Source organism: Peromyscus leucopus, chromosome 18, assembly GCF_004664715.2.
Source record: "Peromyscus leucopus breed LL Stock chromosome 18, UCI_PerLeu_2.1, whole genome shotgun sequence".
NCBI classification, from domain to species: Eukaryota; Metazoa; Chordata; class Mammalia; order Rodentia; family Cricetidae; genus Peromyscus; species Peromyscus leucopus.
In genome coordinates, this window is record NC_051078.1 from 43,712,614 (window position 1) to 43,731,111 (window position 18,498).

An 18,498-nucleotide genomic window follows, 5' to 3' on the forward strand; every position below is an offset into this window, starting at 1 on the left:
GGTAGTTTTTCATTTCCTCTTTAAGGAAAGTTTTTATTTCCTCTTTGAGGGAATGTTTTATTTCTTCTTTAAGGGCCTCTATCATCTTCTTAATGTAATTTTTAGGGTTGATTTCTTCTGTTTCTTCTGTCATGGTATGTTTAGGTCTTGCAGGTGTAGAATCACTAGGTTCTGATGTTGCCATATAGGTCTTTATGTTGTTGCCTGTATTTTTGCACTGGCGTCTACTCATCTCTTCCTCTGTGCAGTGCAGGTGGTGTCTGTGTCTGAGAGTGCCTCTCTTGTTCTAATTTTTAGTCTTGGTTTAGTAGGGGTTCTTGGTTAAATTGTGCTATTGGGGCTATTTCTTCAGGGGCAGCTGATTTCAATCGGTGAATTATATACTTATGTTTCTGGTGATCTGGTTTGGTGTCTAGGTAGCGCCTTTTGTGTTCCCAGGTCACGTTTTGTTCATTTGTCAACTCCTCAGCTGATCTTGTTTCTTCAGACTTTAAATTGTAGGCATCTGAATCCTCTCCCAGATGGGTTTCAGCTGAGCAGGGCAGTCTCACCAACACCTCTAAGTTGTTGGGTTTCACAGGATCAGCAGCTGGGCCCTGGGTTGTCCTCAGACGGAGTGTTGTTCAGATTCGTTCTGGTTCTGACCCACGGAGATAGCTTCTTCCCCAGATGTTGGGGTTAGGGGCGTCCCTGTTCCAAGCTGTGTCTGCTGGTCTCAGTCCCTGTGCCTGTCTACCTCTGTGGTCCGCCGCCGGGCCTGTATGTCCCTGTCAGCTGCCGCTGGGTCTGTCTGCCTCTGGGGGTCGCCACCGGGCCTGTATGTCTCTGCCGGCTGCAGCTGGGCCTGTATGTCCCTGTCAGCCGCCGCTGCCGGCCCGCCTACCTCTGCGGGCCGCCTCTGCGGGCCTACCTGCGTCTGCTTGTCTCCGCCGCCGTGTCTGTCTACCTCTGTGGGCTGCCGCTGGGCCTGAATATCCCTGTCGGCTGCCGCCGCTGGGACTGAATGTCCCTGTTGGCTGCTGCTGGGCCTGAGTATCCCTGTCGGCTGCCGCCGCTGGGCCCGTCTACCTCAGCAGGCCACCGCTGGGCCTGAATGTCCCTGTTGGCTGCTGCTGGACCTGAGTATCCCTGTCAGCTGCCGCTGCTGGACCCGTCTACCTCAGTAGGCCGCCGCCTCCGCTGGGCCTGTCTACCTCCACGGGCTGCCGCTGGGCCTGAATGTCCCTGCCCTCTGCCTCCGCTGGGCCCGTCTACCTCCACGGGCCGCCGCTGGGCCTGAATGTCCCTGTCGGCTGCCGCTGGGCCTGAGTATCCCTGTCGGCTGCCACCGCTGGGCCCGTCTACCTCAGCAGGCCGCCGCTGGGCCTGTGTACCTCCACGGGCCGCCAATGGGCTTGAATGTCTCTGCCCGCTGCCGCTGCTGGGCCCGTCTACCTCCACGGGCCGCCGCTGGGCCTGAATGTCTCTGCCTGCTGCCTCTGGGCCTGAATATCCCTGTCGGCTGCCGCCGCTGGGCCCGTCTACCTCAGCAGGCCGCCGCTGGGCCTGTGTACCTCCACGGGCCGCCGCTGGGCCTGAATCTGCCTGTATTTTTGTACTGGCATCCACTCATCTCTTCCTCTGCTCGGTGCAGGTGGTATCCGTGTCTGAGAGTGCCTCTCTTGTTCTAATTTTTAGTCTTGGTTTAGTAGGAGTTCTTGGTTAAATTGGTGCTATTGGGCTGTTTCTTCAGGGGCAGCTAATCTCAGTCGGTGAAGTGTATATACTTATGATTCTTGTGATCTGGTTTGGTGGCTGGGCAGCGCCTTCTTCTGTGTTCCCAGGTCACGATTTGTTCATTTGTCAACTCCTCAGCTGATCTTGTTTCTTCAGACTTCAAACTGTAGGCATCTGAATCCTCTCCCAGATGGGTTTCAGCTGAGCGGGGTAGTCTCCCCAACACCTCTAAGTTGTTGGGTTTCGCAGGATCTGCAGCTGGTCCCTGGGTTGTCCTCAGACGGAGTGTTCAGATTCGTTCCGGTTCTGTCCCACGGAGATCGCCTTTTCCCCGGGTGTTGGGGTTCGAGGCGTTCCTGTTCCAAGCTTTTGATTAAGAGTTTGTTTTCACTAACTCTTCAGCGGGTAATAGCTCTGTTTCTGGTCTTTATTGCTACTGTGTTTCGGCCGCCCCCTGCTATGCCTGTCTGCCTCTGCCGGGCCAGTCTACCTTTGCTGGCCACCGTCTCTGGCCTACCTGCATCTGCTTGTCTCCACCGGTGGGCCTGTCTAACTTTGTCGGTCGCCGCCAGGCCTGTATGTCTCTGATGGCTGCCTCCAGGCCTATATGTCCCTGTTGGCCGCCACCGGCCCTGTATGTCTCTGCCTGCTGCCGCCGGGTTGTATGTCCCTGTCGTCTGCCGCCGCTGGGCCTGTATGTCTCTGCCGGCCGCCGCCGGGCCTGTATGTCCTTGTCGGCCGTCGCCACTGAGCCTGTCTGCCTCTGCCTGTGGCCGGCGCCAGGCCTGTCTACTTTTGCGGGCCGCTGCCAGGCCTGTATGTCTCTGCCGGCTTTTGCCGTGGGCCTACCTGCCTCTTCTTGTCGCCACTGCCGTGCCTGTCTATATCTTCGGGCCACCGCCGGGCCTGTATGTCCTGGTATTTTCTTTGACGAATCCTGTTCCTTTATTGTATTTTCTGCATCAGAGATTCTCTCTTCCATCTCTTGTATTGTGTTGGTTATGCTTACATCTGTGTTTTCTGTTCGTTTACTCAGATTTTCTATTTCCAGCATTCCCTTTTTTGTGTCCTCTTCATTGTTTCTATTTCCCTTTTCAGGTTTTGGACTGTTTTCCTCACCTCTTTCATTGTTTTTTTTTAATGGTTTTCTTTAAGAGATTTATTGTTTTCTTCTGCTTTGTCTTTTCCTCTAGTTTTTTTTTATACAGTTCTTTCCATTTTTTGTTTGATTTCTCATTTCCTTTATTGATTTCCTCCACTTTTTTTCTCCTCAATTTCATATTTCATTTTTTCTTTAAAAGCCTCTAGCATCTTCATAATGCTATTTTAAGGTGGTTTTCTTCCGCTTCTTTTCTTTGTGATGTTTAGGTCTTGCTTTTGGAGGAGGTCTAGGTTTTGTTGATGCTCTATTGCTGTTTATGTTGTTGTATATACTTCTGCCTCGATGTGTCCCCATCTCCTTGTGGATTCGTTCATGGTCTTATCAGGGTTCTTGGTCCAGTCAGAGCTGACAGATTTGGCATTTCAGGAAGCCTCTCTTGGTCCAATGAGAGGTGGCAGATTCTACTTCTCCGAAAGCCCCTCTTGGTCTGATCATGGTTGGTAGATTCCCTGTGTTCTTAGTTTTCTCTTGGTCCAATGACTGCCCTTTGTTTAATGAGAGCTCTCTTTTTGTCTGGGCTGGGTGGCAGCTCTCTGGACTAGATGGGAACTCTCTGCCCCTGATGAGAACTTTCTGGGCCAGATGGGAGCTCTCTGGGCTGAATGGGAACTTTCTGAGCTGGATGGGAACTCTGGGCTAGATGTGAGCTGGGGGCTGGTGTCTAAGTCTCAGGAAGTGGCAGGGGTCTCAGCCGGATGGGTGTGGGGGCAGGACTATAGATTGTAGGGTCTGCTGGGGGTCTTCGAGAAGGGGAACCTTCCCATGGGAGCCCTGCTGCTGGCCGGAAACTGGGGCCGAGTTGGGCGGGTCTTATCCAGGATCAGCTGATGCCCAGGAATGGGACCTAGGGGCAGGCCTCCCTGGGTATGACCCCAGACACTCACCTCTGGTCTGGATCCGAGCCCTGACCCAAATGATGGTTTTAAATATGATAAGTGGTGCTGGTTCCAGGTGCTGGTTACCGTGCGGAAAAGTCATGAGCCATGACAAAACCCAGTCTCAGAGCTTTATTAGGAGGGCAGTAGAACCAGGCCTGGGGAAGAGGCATGTTCAATGAGAAGAGAGGGAAAGATAGATAGTGGGGACAGAAGAGAATAGATCGGGGGTCTGTGTCTGGCTCTTTACGGATTTTTATGGACATGCACTGGTGGGCTTATGGAGCTGTGCTTCGCATGCACAGATTGTGTGACCATGCCACACACCTAGCACGCAATCACCAGTCTGCACTCATAATCTAAGACCCCTTGTTAGCTCCTGAGGTGCGCTTTTGCGGCCATGCACCTGGACCACAGCAGAATTCCTGACTGGGCCAGCAGTGCTTTAACGGGAACTTGACCACCCTAAGGACAGAATGATAAGGTCATGAGACACAGAGGAAGACACCAAGACAGGATTTTGATCAATGTGCAACATTATTTTTTTCCAAGAGTGTTCATATAGCTCTCTCAGGGTGGAGCGAGCAGGAACCTGTTACCTGGGTGAAGCTAACGCAGCTGCAGGATGTTTGTCCAGGATGTTGACAGGGTGAAAAGGCCAAGGGCTCTGACTCAATGCCCTTTCGCTAGGCAACCTGAATGCAAGATGTTCTAGTTCCCTGTCTTATTGGGGGTCTGTATTTTTCCATTAGCTGGAGATTCTGTCCTTGGTCCCTGACATCTCCCCCTTCTTAGTAATAAATCTAAGGGCCAACATAAACCAGGTTCAAATGTTCTAAAAGGAGGTTTCTGAAAGAGGCTTTGCATGGAGGATTACAGAGGCCCTTTCCCTCTAAAGGTTGTGAAAAAAGGGGTCTGAGAGGGAATGTCTCCCCAGACTCAAGCACCATGGACATCCCCATAGTGCAGGAATCAATGGACCGTGCCGATTTTTGAGGGACCTGAAATGGGTAAGCGCAAGGGTGCTACTGCACAACCGCTATGCAGCAGGGCATATAATCCAGGCTCTCGGGATTTTGGGGTACCATGGTCCCCAGCCTGTGCAGTTCCAGCTGCACTTCAGTCATGCTGTGAGCGAGCCTTTTTCCCACACACAGGTGCAGCCTTCCCTGAGTGAAGGGGTCTGTGTGGGGCATCTCTAGTCGGGAAATTTCAACCCCGGAGTCCTGCATATCAAGGCGGTGGTAATGAACCTCGATATGCCTGGCCTGCAGGTCTGTAATTTGGCTTAAGATGAACCGAGTGAGCCAGGAAAGTTCCCATGGCCCAAAGGCAAGGACCAGGAGCAGGCCTACAACAGGTCCTAGGAGGGAGGGAAGAAGGGTCATTAGCCAAGGGGAAGTGCAAAACCAATTCTAGAACCACCTGAGCTTTTGTTCTTTTTTTTTTTTCTCCTTTCTAGTCTTTGTCTAACAGCCATACTCTTCTGACTACCCCAGTGTGGTCTGTAACGAAGCAACATTCCTCTTTGAGCACAGTATGAAGACCACCGTGTTGTAGAAAGAGGAGATCCAGGCCTCTTCTATTGTATAAAACTACCTCAGCTAGAGAGGAAAGGGATGACTCAAGGGCAGAAATTCCCTGTTCAAGTTGGGCAATATCCTCATCTATGGACAGTTGAAGCTCAGAATAATGTTGCTTAGACAGGACCAGAAAGGCAATCCCTGTGCCTGCTCCCGCTGCTCCAACCCCTAAGAGGACTGCTAAGGTGATGGCAGTAACAGGCTCCCCGTCTCGTACGGGGAAAGGACAAGGCAGTCGTCTCTGTGGGGCTTCTCTTCCCAGAGACCTAGGAATTTTCTGGGGAATAATAGGTTAGTCTGGGGATGACCTGTACCAGGATACAGAATAAGGGGTGGAATGGTTATTGTGAAGTGAAATATAGGGCGTAAGGCCATCAGTACAAGTCCATCAGGTAACATTGGCGGGAAGTAAATACCCAGAGGTAGTTGAGGTCGTCCAGGGGTCTGGGTCGTCCAGGTAATTTTGTCTGCATGGGGTACAGGAAGGTCAGTGGCCACTATTAAAAACCCAAATATCCCAGCTGTAAGATGTAACCAACCGTCTTATTAAAATAAGAAACCCAGAACCAATGTAAAAGAGAAAGCCGAGAGGTCAGAGCGCAGAGCTAAAATCTTACTTCCTGCAGTGCTCCTAGCTTCCCCGAGAGAGAGCTACTTCCTGTGTATCTGTCTTTAAATAGTCTTTTTTGTTCTGCCTTCTCATTGGTTGTAAACCCAACCACATGACTGCCTTGTCACTGCCTGTAAGTACCGCCCTCCAGGTCTTAAAGGCATATGTCTCCAATACTGGCTGTATCCCTGAACACACAGAAATCTACCTAGCTCTTCTAACCACCACGTTCTTGCTATGACTCTAATAGCTCTGACCCCAGGGCAACTTTATTTATTAACATAAAATTAAAAATACATTTCAGTACAAATAAAATATCACCATATTTCCCCTTTTCTATTTTAATAAAAAGAAAAAAGGCAAAAGGTTATAACTAACAAAAGAAAAACTATATACAAAAGTACAATAACAATATATACAAGTAACAAATACCTAAGCGATGTCTAGTCCATTTGTATTTGACAAATCAGAGAAAATAATTCCCTTATCTATCCTATTTTGGTACGTCCAAAATGTATCTAATTCACTTTCTATCCTAATTAATCTTCAGCTATAACTAACTAATCTTAAACTCCCTCAGAGACCCAAGAAGGAAATAATATAAGCTAACTAAAATAAAAACAGGAAGTGCATGCAAGCAACTTCCAAAAATTTTGTGAGTTGACAGAAACAGCCAGCTGCCTGGACAGTCACCTGAGGTTTCTCCGCAGTGTTGGGGCATCATCTTCAGCCTATAGGCTTAGCATATCTGGCAGACACATTTGTGAAGTAGGATGTACACAAGGTCAACAGTTCAACCTCACATTAGGTGAGAGCAGTCCATGTACCAGAAACACCTGAATTCCACTAGTGTCCTGTCATGATTCAGGATTTTAAATTCTGGAAATTGTTGACAGTTTTTGAATTCAGCTGTCCATTCTTCTTGGCTGTGTATATATGGTTTCATCTCAGCATCCCCTTCTTCTCCACATCCTTCTATTAAATGCCAGTCTACTATTGAGAGGCGTGAGCTTTCAACTGCTGTTCCATTGCACAACAGAAGCCATCCACCCACTGCCTCTTCAACTGCCTTCGAAGAAAAGGGCACTGTACCTTTTCCGGATTGTGAAGGCCACTTCAGGGATGGTGCCATATTGTCCTGGCCTCAGAAGATGCCTTTTGATAAAGCCATAACCACACTTGTTTTGGCAAGAATCAGTAGTCCTTTGTTTGGTGTTCTGTCTGTTCATTTTGTCCTGTTGATTCGAGGATACTTTGTTGTCCAGTGGCTAACTTTTGCCACAATGAAAGTTAACTCCATATGCAGTTCCTTCAATGCCCATATTTTCTCTGAAGTAGATTGGTACTGCCAGGAGCCAACATGTCTCAAAAAAGAAAAATTTCTAAGTTATTAATAATAGCATTTAAAATGCCATATTCTGTAGATCTCGGAAGGGTTTGAAGATGACCTGTCTGAAATATATCTGCTCAATTTTTAAAACATACCTAATATGACTACAAGTTCTATTGTAATGTCTTAACTACTAACTTTCATTTCTTTATATCCTAATAGTCGGTAATAATGTAAAGTATTTAAAACTAGTAATTGTCTTTTTCTTTTCTTTTCTTTTTTTTTCAACAAGAACCTTAAATCTAATCTCCTTTGCTTAGCCTTTTTCCTAACCCTTGACAACAACTTGTAACCAACCCCCCTAAACAATGAAAATTATCCCAGACCCAAAACCTATTAAAAGAACCAAAAAACCACCCGCCCCACACCACCTCTTTGGGAATGTGGGCATAGTATTCTTAAAATTGCTTCCTGCCGGGTATGGGCGAAGTTACCTTTATCCTGAAAGAAAAATTTTAGGTTAATTGTCAAATTCTAGGAAAGGTAACTATATCCTTCATTATCCAGTCTGTGTATAATGCCAAAGTTCAGGGTTTATCTCAAGTCCTCATTCAAGTAGTCTTTGAGACTGGATCATCTCAGCTAGTCATCTCAAAATTGCTCTGAGCACCTTGTAGTTCAAAGTTGATAATGTAGATGATGTTTGTCAGCTTAATGATTATTATTATTGTCCACGTGGAATTGTTGTTGTGGGGCCCCATCTTCTTCCTGGAGACTTCAGTTGATGTTAGGCCTGGCCATAATTAGCTGCAGAAAACTGATAAGAGACTCGAACACAAAGACATATATATGCAGCTAATTGAAGCCTTTTTTCTAGAATTAGTTAGTACTCTATATGACCATTCATATATTAACAAAGTTTAAAATGTATATATATCTATATATCTATTAATCTTGTAAATTTTGATACAAAATTTATACTTTGAGAAAAGTTTAAAGAATCAGAATAGAATCAAAGAATTGAGATTAGTAATAGAATAGTCCCGTTTAGCCCATGTCTATCATTTTTGGGAACGGGTTGAATTGGTTGGGCTCTTCCCTGAGCTTCCTTGCCCAAGCCTGTGCCGGGGACAAAATCCATCCGTAGCATTTGTTGTGTGACTGTAGTGTTTGGGCTATATAAGATTACTTGCATTTGTGAAAGTATGTCCTTTCCCCAAAGATTAACAGGCAGGCCTGGAACCACAAAAGGAGTGACAGTCCCCTGGTTTCCCTCCTTGTCCTTCCTGGAAAGAATCTTTGAACTGATTAAAGGATTATTAGATTGATTGATTCTTTTTAATTCGGGGAGGGATGGAACCAGTGGCCAGGCAGATGGCCAGTGAGACTGGGAAATGACTGTGGCATCTGCCCCTGTATCCAAGATCCCCTGAAACTTCTTTCCCTCTATAGTAAGGGTGAGAATAGGGCGATCTTGAGGGACCGGCTGGACCCAGTATGCCTCTGAAGACCTCAATCTGGCTGACCCCTGAGGGGTGTCTGTAATTGAGGGATTATCACAGACAGATGAGGGTAGAGGAACCAGCTGTGCCCGTCGCGTACCTTGAGGAGTTGTGACCATGCCGTTTACAGCAGTGGCCAGAATCTCAATGTCCCCCGTGAAATCACTATTTATTATGCCAGGGTAGACCTGGACCTCTTGGAGGGCCGCAGAAGCATGGCCAAGGACAAGCGCACAAACATAGGGACTTAAGGGTCCTGTCACCCCTGTAGGGATGACCTGAACCCCCTCAAGGGAGTTTAATACTGTTTAGGAAGCGGCACACAAGTCCAATCCGGCACTGCCTGCAGTTGCTCTTGGGAGGGAAGAGAAGGGAACTGGGGTGGGGGAATTTTTTGAGGCTGGGGAGCTAGGGGGTGAGTGGACCTCAAGACCCCAGGGTGCACTTGTGGAGGCATCGGCCCCTCTGGAAGTTTCCCGTCACCTGCGGAGGAAGGGGTTGGCAGAGATAATTGGTTTTGACCTGCGTTTTCTAGCCCAGTGACGGCCCTTGCTGCAGCAGGGACATAGAGTGGAAGGCAGGCACCTCATTGAGGCAGCCTCCTGGGCTGCCTGTTCTAAGGGTGCGAGGCTGTTACCTTTCTGGGGACATTCCCTAGCGAAATGTCCGGGTTGATTTCTGGAATAACAGGTGCGGGCTCCAGGCTATTGTGAAGCCCTCAAAGTGGCACAGATTGCTAATCCCATGGCATAGGTGGTGCCAACACTTGAACAGAGTCTGACATATTCAGACAGGTCTGCCCTGTTTTTATGAGGGCAGAGGACTTCCTGCCAGGCAGGGTTTGCATTTTCAAAGGCCAAGTGTTTAACGAACATACTTTCATTTTTTTCTGGCCCTAACAGTCTCTCAGTGGCATCATTTAAGTGAGAGACAAAATCGCTAAAAGGCTCATCAGGGCCCTGACAAATCTTTGCCAATGAGGTGGTAGCTGACACTTTTGGGGGCAGGCGTTTCCAGGCCCAGACCCCAGCATTTTGAATCTGGGTCAGGAGGCCCGGAGGGAATTTTGCCTGTGCTTCATTTGTATCATAGGGGAGTTGCCGAGAAGTTTCTTTAGTGTCCAAGTTTTTGAGGACGACTGTTAAATATTTTTTTGAGCAACCTCTCAACAGTTTTCTGTAAATTCAGTTTTCCAGAGGACAAAGTCACCCCAAGAAAGAGCCATGTGGGCAAGAAAGTACCAATTGTTAGGGGTCAACCAATGTTCGCTCTGGTTTTTCACCAAGGCTAATGTAGAAGGAGCCATAGGACCATACTGACCACAGGCGGATTTAAGCTTTTTAACAAGTCGGAAATTTAATTTTTGTTAAGTCTGTCCTGGCGGGGTTCCTCTGATGACGGTTCCTTTTCCTCCTCATTTTGGTGTTCCAATCCCTCTGAGGGGCTGTGCTGGACAGCCGCCTCAGATGAGTCCCCAGAGGTCTGGCTTTGGGTAACGGGAAATGCCAGGACAGGCTGAGACTTAATTTTTGATTTAATAGATTTTTGAGATGGTTTTAGCGAGTTGGGAGCCACTGCCTTAAGGGCGAGGTCTTAAAGTTCTTTGTTGAGAAATTTTAATTCCCTTAAAAGCTCAATATGTTCCCTGCGAGCCTGGAGGGCCCATCCCAGTGAGCCGAGATTGGGGGGTGGCAGCAGCAACAACACTCATCAAGGATGGACCGCAAATGTGGGAAGATGGACAAACATAGGGAGGGGATGTTGAGGAAGGGGAACCGCCAGAGGTTTTTGAGGTTTAAAAGGGCCCAGGGACCCCTGTTTTAAGGGGAGATATTTGAAGGGGGCCAGTCTGGGTTGTGGTAACGGGCTGCCTCTTGCTCTAGGGAAGCCTTCTTGATGGGGTCTAGAGGGAAATTAGAGGTAAAATTGTCAAGAGAGGGATGAAGACGGGCAGGGGTGGACTCCTGAGGATTCTGAGGTTCCGAAGTCATGAGCGTCCCCTCTTTCGTAGAATGCAGGCTGTGATCCGAGGGACAGACCAAAGGTGGACGAGAAAGCATGCGGGTGCGGGGGTCCTTAGGGTAGAGTGGGGGCAGAAGGCTTCTTATAAGACGTTTTTTCTCTTGTATTATTAACCTCTTTTATGTCAGGGGAATGTTTATGGACCCTAAGAATGTCATTAATAAGGTTCCAGTAAGAAAATGTGGTGACGGGGACCTTCTCTGGTCCAAAAGCCCTGTAGTAACCATCTAAACAGTCCCCGAGTCATCCCCATCTTTTTTCACCTATGGTTCCCTCTTGGGGGAACCAAGGACATGTGTCCGTTATATAATCAAAAAAGGCTTTACCCTAGTTCCTCGTGTCTTGAGGGCTTCTTTTAGGCCAGAAATGAATAAATCTTGTGACGAAGTTGCCTGTCCGTGGCTTGTCACTTTCTTACCTATGTCGCCTCCGTTCTCCTCCGGGATCGCTGTCCTGAACTGGGCGATTTCAGGGTGATCCAACAACTTCACTAAGGTCTTTCCTCCTGGAGACAATGTTCCGGATCCTCAAGAGGGGGTTTCGAGCACGTTGGGTGCCAGTTGCCCTGGCCAGCAGGGCTTCAATGGGAACTCGACCACCCCAAGGACGGAATGATAAGGACAGGAGACACAAAGGAAGACACCAAGACAGGGTCTGATCGAGGTGCAACTTTATTTTTCTCCAAGAGGGTTTATATAGCTCTTGTAGGGTGGGGGGAGCAGGAAGCTGTTATCTGCGTGAAGCTAATGCAGCTGCAGGATGTTGACAGGGTAAAAAGGCCAAGGGCTCTAACTCAATGCTCTGTCGCTAGGCAACCTGACCGCAAGATGTTCTAGTTCCCTATCTTATTGGGGGCCTGTATTTTTCCATTAAGCTCTTCTAAAGGTCTGTATTTTTCCATTAGCTAGAGGCTCTGTCCTTGTCCCTGACAAATCTCAACAGTTCCACCCATACTTCTTGATCTGGGAGCCATGTCAATTGAATGGGGCTAGGGGGCTTAGTTGTGGATCTCATGGGGACAGTGGCCTTCAGAATTGGGGGTGCATGTCTTGTACAGGGTCATGGACCACAAGACATGCCTTTTCATGGACCTCGATGTCATCAAAAAAGGCCCTGTTATCTATAAGTAGGACAATACTTACATCTTGCAAAGTATCTCTGCCCCAGAGGTTTCTAGGTACATTGGAAATGATAGGGTGAGTGGCTTCCCGATTGCCACCAAGATCCATCCAATGGACTGAATGGGTGGTCATCTTAGAATCTAGTAGGCCTTCCACACCAATCATAGTGGGGGCAGGTTTAAACTTCCAATGTTGGAACTGAAGAAACCCCAGGCTTGGTTAAAATGGTAGTATTTCCACCCTTGTCAACCAAACCTTTGGAAAGATGGGCACTCTCTAGTAGATTGTGGGTTACCAGAGCCGTTTACTGGCAGGGCTGCGGAGTTCCTCACCTGGAGTTTGAAGGGGCTGGTGTTGCAGCAAGCTGTGACCTGCAGTTCTTTGCCCAATGAAAGCCTTTATTGCATCTGGGGCATCAGATCATAGGTTCTGCCCCCGGGCAGTCATGCCACAGATAGCCTGTTTTGCCACATCCCCAGCAAGTTCTGTCTACCTGGGGACCCTCGGGAGTGTCGTTAGTACCCTGCTTGTCAGTGAGGAGAGCATCCAGGGAGGCAGTAAGGGCGGTGATTGGACTGGTGCTGGGGTCAACATCTCTGATGGCTTGCGCCCATTTATGTATGTCCTTATACCTCATAGCTGTATTACAGATTTGGGTTTGAGTCCCTCCCAAGTCAGTTGTTAATAGCATGTGTCTAGAGGGGCCTGCATCCACTCTGTGCTCTACTGCCTCATTCACACGGGTCAAGAAGTTGGTGAATAGCTCCCCTGGCTGTTGGATAAAATTACGGAAGTACAGGCTCTGGGGGCCTTGAGGTCCAGGTCCGAGACTTGTAGAAAATAGGCATTGAAGCCTATCTGTGCCTGGTGCACTGGATGGACATATTCCCTACGCTCTGTGAGCATATCATAGGTCACCAGGACATTAAGTAAGATGTTGGTTTGGGCCTGGGATTCTGCCTGATCCTCATAGTCTGATTTTCAGCTAAGAAAGACTTCAGGCTCCAACACAGCTTTAAGCAAATGGTATTGATAGAAATAAGTTTGTAACTGCATGGACCATTTGGCAACGACCTGCTGAAAGTAGGGGGTATCTGGGCCTGACTCACTGGTGGCCTTCCACCAGTGGCGCAGGCTGTGAGGGTTGTAAGGCACCTGGCACCACGGGAGAGTAGCCCCCTCCTGAGGCAGGCTGGTATTGTGGTAGATCACCCCAAGAATACTGCGGCAGGGCGGTCGCTGCCAGTGGTGGTGGTGGAGCAGAGGGGGTAGCAGCACATGACTTAATGACAGCTGCCTTCTCTTTGACAGATTTGGCAGGACCTAAACTGAAAGGTACATTCTCCTTGACAGATTTGGTTGGACCCAAACTGTTCTCAGGGCCCAAACGGACAGCTTTCCTGGAGGCTAAACTAACAGCTTTCCCGGGGCCCAAACTGGCAGATTTCCTGGAGGCTGTAGTGCCTGAGCTACAAAGCAACTCATCACGTCCAAGTGAGGGGCTGAGGACAGGACAGCCAGTCATTCGTATCAGTAGAATGCCGTTTATTGAAGGGAAGCAGGGGCCTTAAATACCGACTAACAGCATAATGGAAAAACCCAGGAGGGCAAAAGGTTACCATCTCACACCCTAGCCGTCTACTCAACTATACAGGGTGCACGGAACAAGGAGCCTGTGGTTAGCTGTTTTCGAGGAAGGAAGCCAGCAGGAAACCAGCATAGGGAGGACATCTGGTAAAGGTCAGTAAGCAAGTCAGCAGCTACCCAAGGAGCAGGGGGCCAGGGCCATACACAAGCCCCTCTCGGCTCCTCTGCAGCCCCAGAAGCAGCACCCTCGGGGAGCCGGCCAGGGGTCTATTTTAACCAGGCAACCTCTGAGCAGCTTCTGCAAGTGATGGTGAGACGGTGGAAGCCTTGGGCTTGGGCGCAAATCGGTGTGCAGAGGCCTGGGGGAACGCATCACTCTGTGGCTTTTCGCTGTTCTGGATACTAAGCTTGCCAGGGGAACTGGGACCAGACTTGACTGTTCCCTTGTTTCCGGAATGGAACCAGAATCAATGCAGAGGTGCTCCCTGGCTATATGGAACTTGGCAGGTGGGTGCAGGTGCCTGCAAGTCATGGAGGAGGAAGGAAGGGGAGGGAAGGAACAGTATTGAGAGGTTATGGGCTGAGTGGGAATGTGCTTGATTGCTAGGAGGGTCAGGAAGTTTTCAAGAGACAGGGAAGAAGAGACTGAGAAGTGTGGAAAGCGTGCCACAGCAGCCACAGGAGGTTGAGGGTGGAGGCCTCCCAGGCATTTGGAGTTTGCCACACGTGAGTGCCAGTTGGTGGGAGATTTATTAAGGCAATTCCACATAGTTAAAAGGGAGGTTTATTTTGGGGTAACTTACAACAAGTAAAGGGATAGGTTACAGGATCCAGGAGAGGTGAAGTGCAGTCCCATGGAAAACTGCTTGGTCTGCCATCCAGGATGACCAGGAACAAGAGACCGGTACATCCGGACCTTTGTTCTCAAGGGGTACCATTTTGGTTCTGCATTAGGGGCAGGTCATAGGTAGGCGTGACAGTTACCAGAAGCCTCACTGGGGGTAGTACTATAGATGTAACCAATCGTCTTATTAAAATAAGAAACACAGAGCCAATGTAAAAAAGAAAGCCGAAAGGTCAGAGCTAAAATCTTCCCTCCTGCAGTGCTCCTAGCTTCCGAGAGAGAGAGAGAGAGAGAGAGAGAGAGAGAGAGAGAGAGAGAGAGAGAAAGCAAGCGTAAGCGTAGCCAGCTAAAGCTTAAATCCAGCCACTTGTTCCCTCTTGAGCTGAGTCTAGGCTTGGCTTTACAGGCAGGGGCCCTGTTTGGCAGGGCAGGCCTGAGTTGTTTGTAGCACTGGCTTTAAGCAAGCAGCTCATGGTTAGTCTGGCCTGAGGCCAAGCAGACCTGGGCTGGGGCTAGGGAGCTGGCTGCTCAGGCTAAGGAGCCGGCCCCAAGCAGTTTTTAATGGATTCTTGTCACGTTGGGCGCCAGATGTAGATGTAACAAATCGTCTTATTAAAATAAGAAACACAGAGCCAATGTAAAAGAGAAAGCTGAGAGGTCAGAGCTCAGAGATAAAATCTTACCTGCTGCAGTGCTCCTAGCTTCCCCGAGAGAGAGCTTCTTCCTGTTTGTCTGTCTTTAAATAGTCTTTCTGTTTTGCCTTCTCATTGGTTGTAAACCCAAACACATGACTGCCTCGTCACTGCCTGTAAGTACTGCCCTCCAGGTCTTAAAGGCGTATGTCTCCAATACTGGCTGTATCTCTGAACACACAGAAATCTACCTAGCTCTTCTAACCACCACGCTCTTGCTATGGCTCTAACAGCTCTGACCCCAGGGCAACTTTATTTATTAACATACAATTAAAATCACATTCCAGTACAAATAAAATATCACCATATAGTACTTCCAGGACAAAGCTGGAACAGCTACCCACTACAATGTTTAGATTGATGTCCATGTCTGTAGGCTATTATAAAGCAGCTATGATCTAAGATATGTGGTGATATTCTATATTAGCAAGAAAGTTCTTAATTTTTTTGTGAAGTAATATTTTCGACAATATTATAAGAGTATTCAAAATTTGTTAAACAGTTTCAAGTTGTAAAATTATTAAGTACTCTTACCTGAAATGAAAGACTGGCTTGGTTTTCTTACTGTCCTTGCGATGGTTTTTTTTGGGGGGGGGTGTAGTAGCGCTTTTTAGGCAACTCGAGGCGCCAGTGTAGTGCTAAAGCAGGTCCCACTGAAGACTGGCTGGCGGCAGCTGCGGTGGGGGTAGAGTGTCCCGTGTGCACGTGTGGAGGGTTGGTGGCAGCAGCGGAATCTGATGGCGGAGGCCATCAGAGGAATCTGATGGCGGAGGCCACCCAGCCATTTGGAGGATGCCCCACCTGAGTGCCAGATAATGTGGGCATTTATCAAGGCAACTCCTAACGTACAGCCAGTAAGGGGGTTGTTTACAGAATGTGAGAGAGGTGAGGTGCAGTCCAGCTGGGTTCTCTAGTAATCTCTGACTTGATCTGCCATCCAGTATCCAGGTTCATGAGAAATGAAGAGGGCCAGACAGATCTCTGGTCTTGAGAGCGCCCATCTCGGCCACACCCCAGGGGCAGGTCATAGGTATGCGTGACAGTTACCAGCTGCCTCACTGAGGTGGTGCTTCAAGGTCAAAGCTGGAACAACTACCCACTACATACCTTGTGTCCACATGAGTTTATTATGGAGAGCATAAGAGGGAAATAGGGAAAGAAGGAGAGAGAAAGAAAACAAAGAGAGAGGGAAAGTGGAGTTGTGCACACCTCATGGCGGGAAAGGGAAGAAGAAGGGAGGGGTGTTTCCCTAAAGGAGCCTTATGTCAGGACACAGGGCAGGTCCCCAAGGGATGGGCCAGAATGCCAACACCTGCATTTAGTTTTTTCATTTGCGAGCCGTTCATAGTGGCACTAAACAGGGTCCTAACTCCCTGCACTTGGATTCTTGACATGGGAAAGTTTTTCCTCCTTTTTTTAAAAAAACTTAATTCACTGTTTAAAATCTGTCAAGTGTCTTACAAGCTCTGATGATGCAGATGATGATGCAGACGGTGCATGTGGGGTCTCACCCCACTGGGAACTGAGGCCACCTCTGAGGAGGTGGTCTGGAGCCGAGGAAAGTTAAGTGTGTTTCTCCTTCGTTTCTCAGCCTTCCTCTTACCCAGAGCTCATCATCAGACACCGGGGAGTCACATCAAGCAGGAACTCGTTTATTATTAGGCAGTAAACATCTTTTAAAGCAGAAAACCACAGGACAGGGGGTGGTGGGGGGTGGAAGGAATGAACCAATTGTTGTAAAGGTCACCCTATACTCATTCCTTTTTCCAGGAGCTGTTTATGCACTGACATAATCTCCTGATTTTTGTATCTGATCTCAGCGCAAACAACTTGGGCTAACTCCTCTCAGTACCATTTGTATCTAATCTCAGCATGTACAACTTGGGCTAACTTCCTCTCGACACCATCTGTGTAGCTTGCGTCATCCTGTGTGCCCCACATGTATCTCCACCTGGCGTCACGATAGCACACACTTGGCCTCATGGAGCCAGGGCCATTCTCATCGGGATGGTTTAGCTTTTGTACTTTCTGTTGCCAAATCTCACATACTGGCATGTAAAAGGCATCCTTGTAGAAGTAACTGTCTTATTCAATAAGAAACACGGAGCCCATGCAAAGATGAAAGCCCGAGAGGTCAGAGCTAAGAGCTTACCCTTCACTGCTGCAGCTAGCCTCTTCAGCCAAGAAAGCTACTTCCTGTGTGTTTGTCTTTATATAGACTTTCTGTTCTGCCTTCTCATTGGTTGTAAACCTAACCACATGACCACCTCGTCACTGCCTGTCTGTACAGACCTCCAGGTCTTCTATGGTTGGTATTGAGATTAAAAGCGTGTGTCTCCATGCTGGCTGTATCTTTGAATACACAGAGATCCGCCTGGCTCTGCCTCCCAAGAGCGGGGGTTAAAGGTGTGTACTACCACTGCCCAGTTTCTGCGATGGCTTGCTATTAGCTCTGACCCACAGGCAACTTTATTTATTAACATACAAATAAAATCACATTTCAGTACAAATTAAATATCACCATACATCCTCTACACCCTGTCGGGTCTTGGATGATGTTTCAATGTAGGGGATATGATAGCTTCGGGCAAGGTCCTGGGCCTGCTGAGTGGGCCTCACCAGTATGAGTGGCCACATCACACTTGTTCCCCACCAGCACCATTGGCACATCATGTGAGTCCCACTTGATCTGCTCCCTGTACTGATGGATGTCTTCAAAGGACTGGGTGTTGTTGATGGCAGACACACAGAGGAAACCCTCCTGTGTGCGCATGTTCTGGTCCCACATGGCACTATACTCCCCTTGACCTGCTTTGTCTAAGATGTCCAGTGGACATGTCTCCCCATCAATGACCACCTGTTTCCAATAGGAGTCTTCTGTGGTGGGGTCTTACTCATCCACAAAATGTTTCTGGATCAGCTGGATGCTCAGGGCACTCTTTCCCATGTCTCCAGCACCCACCACCACAAGCTTGTATTCTGTCATCGCTTCTATAGGGACTGTCACTCCAGGAGCTCCTGCCCCACAAGGGGCGCAAAGGGGAGGAGAAAGCCCTGATTGGTGCCTGACGTGGGTGTCCTTGTAGCCCCGAGGCTGGAGTGTGATGGCTGAAGGGTGTAGAGTAACTGAATATGGGTGCCAATTCCCCTTTGGTTTTATTGTTAAAGGGTGTGAAATGAGTAACATCGTTTTGTCAGAGGGTATTTGGCTCTAGGCCTCTGGGGTTAACTAAGCCTGTGTTTGTAAAGGAAATACCTTTAGGAAATACTGGAGTATATGTTTGGAGCGCCTCCCAGGGGCATGTGGATCCATTCTATTGGCTTTCCTTTTTGCACTAGCACTGCAGAGATCAATGCAGTGCTTGTGAACAGCCAGAGGGAACTGGGAAGGTCAGCAGAAATCTATTAAGGGCATGTTGAAAAAGGTATTATAAAAGGATGGCCCGATGTTCGC

The 18,498-nt window shown here is 48.4% G+C and overlaps 1 pseudogene; it reads right to left on the reverse strand.

Moving 5' to 3' along the window:
- Window positions 1–17,001: 17,001 nt before the first annotated feature.
- LOC114700592 lies at window positions 17,002–18,068 on the reverse strand (annotated as a pseudogene).
- Window positions 18,069–18,498: the final 430 nt, after the last annotated feature.